At 42.4% G+C, this 2,352-nt stretch overlaps 1 non-coding gene across 1 annotated transcript; it reads right to left on the reverse strand.

Moving 5' to 3' along the window:
- Nucleotides 1–1,840: 1,840 nt before the first annotated feature.
- On the reverse strand, nt 1,841–1,947 carry LOC137964365 (small nucleolar RNA R71). Its single transcript, XR_011115561.1, has one exon. It is a non-coding gene; the product is annotated as a small nucleolar RNA R71 (small nucleolar RNA).
- Between the last annotated feature and the right edge of the window lie 405 nt (nt 1,948–2,352).

Below are 2,352 nucleotides of genomic sequence, written 5' to 3' on the forward strand. Positions count from 1 at the left end.
TTAGGGCAAATCGTTTTTAAAACAAAGAAAAATTGGTATTAAAGGAAAGAGGAGCGTCGAAGGGGAGAGGAGAGCGTCAAGTGAAAGCAAAGAGGGGAAGACCTGAGAGGAGTTTCCCACCATCGTTCGCCGCGCCACTGTCTTTCGCCGCGCCACCGTCGTCCATCACCATCCACTGCCGTCCAACAACCGAGAACAAATCCGACGAGAGCTCGAGAAAGACTCCATCGAGGTGAGTTCGACAGTGCTAGTTTCTGCTCGCCAGGCCAGGAGGTGATCCGAGAGGACTTCTCCAGTGCCAATTTCGCATTCCGACCATCCTCCGGCGTCTATTACATATTTCCGACCATTCCCGGAGCTATTCCGACTCCGACCAAGACTCGAGAGAGCCGGTTAGAGAACTTCAGCTCTGTTTCATTTTTCTCCGGACGTTACCTCCGTCTGTCGGCTTCTAACCTTTGTCGCCAGCGTCGTCTCTACCTCCGGCCACTCACTCTTGCTACCCGAAGCCATTAATTTCGGGAAATTTCAGCACCCGTGAGAACGAGTCGCTGCCCGAGCGGGATGAAGGAGAAGGGGAGTAATTCGTCATTTTTGAATTTCATTTTTTATATAGTTTGAACTTAGGTTTTGAATGTTTATTGAATCTGATTTGATAATTAATGTTTATTGAATATTTGTTTTCCGGATATTTGATTAAATTAGCTAGTTAGGGTAGGAATATAATTTAGGTTGGATTTTGGTATTTTAATCCAATTTCTGTCTTTCACTCTATGCGCCAGAGAGGGTCTAGACGCAAGGATTGAGAAATCGGATCCATGGTTATGTGGCACTGGAGAGAGGCACGAATCACCGTAAAATCCAGAGTTGACGTTTCCTGTTGTGCAAGTAGTTAACTAGATGATTGCTTCATAATTTAGGATATAATTAGTGTTTAGTTCATATTAATTCATCATATTTGGTTAGGCTAGTTGACTGAAGAATACACAAAATTCAGTCCTCCCTGTGGATATGACCCTCACTTCCCGCTAAATTACATGAACAATTCGTACACTTGCGAGGTATAAAAGCCGATGTAACTAAATTCTACATCAAGTTTTTGGCGCCGTTGTCGGGGAGGCACGTATTAAGTGTATTTCTTTGTTCTCCATGGTCTTAGGTTAGATTTATTTTTATTTTATTTTCTTTTATTTTATTTTATTTTTTTGTTGCTTTCATAATTTTAGCTTGGTGATTTTGTATGGAATTATTTTTATTTCTTGTAGTTAGTTCATATTTTTAGTAGTGAGTTTGTTAGCTTAATTTGGTAGTTCGTTTTGTTTCTTTTTGTGTTTTTATGCACAGGCGCCGCTCCCTAATTGGACCATTAGCTCCCTTTGTTGAAGCGGTAGAACATATTTATAGGAAAACACCCGAAGTCCAGTTAGGAGCTACCATGGCCAATCAGGGTGAACCATTACAGTTACCTGCATCAGGTGACCGTAGAGCCCTGAGGGATTATTCTATCCCATTGCACTTCACATCACCTTCTTGCATTATATTGCCACCCACTACTGCTGCCAGTTATGAGTTGAAACCGGGTGTGATCCAACTCCTCCCTACATTCTATGGGTTGGAGAAGGAGGACTCATATTACCACATCAAGGAATTCTTAGATATTTGTGCAATGTTCAAATTCCAAAATTTCTCAGATGACTCTATCCGGTTAAGTCTTTTTCCATTTTCACTTAAGGATAAGGCCAAGTCTTGGCTTAATTCCTTGGAGGTGGGCAGCATTACTTCATGGGACACATTAGTCACAAAATTTTTATCCAAGTACTTTCCCATTCAGAGAACTACAGCCCTCAGGAGAGAAATCTCCAACTTTATGCAGCAGGAGGGTGAACACTTTTATGAGGATTGGGAGAAATGGAAGGATTTGATCCGTAGGTGTCCGCATCATGGTTTGAGAAATGGCATTTGGTGCAATACTTTTATCAAGGTCTTACACCCCAGGTTAGATCCATGGTAGATGCGATGAGTGGTGGGAGTTAGATGGGTAAGAGTGCTAGTGAGGCGTGGGACTTCTTTGAAACATTGAGTGATCAATCTTAGCAATGGAGTTCATCATTTAATGTTGATAGAAAATCCCACGAAGCCAAAAGAGGGGGTCTCTACGAGGTTAGTTAAACACCCATGCTCATGGCCAAGATTGAGAGGTTGACTAGAAAAATTGATACCCTTATGGTGTCCAAGAGTTCACCTGCTCCTAACCCATCTACTGCTGTGCCATATGCTCTGGTTCATCTCATCCCACACAAATGTGTCCATCTAGTTCATCCTACCCTGAGCTCATTGAGGACTTGAATGCAG

This window comes from Aristolochia californica, unplaced genomic scaffold, assembly GCF_029961685.1.
Source record: "Aristolochia californica isolate CCGP_79_NKW_82.1479 unplaced genomic scaffold, dmAriCali1.0.hap1 SCAF_4, whole genome shotgun sequence".
NCBI classification, from domain to species: domain Eukaryota; kingdom Viridiplantae; phylum Streptophyta; class Magnoliopsida; order Piperales; family Aristolochiaceae; genus Aristolochia; species Aristolochia californica.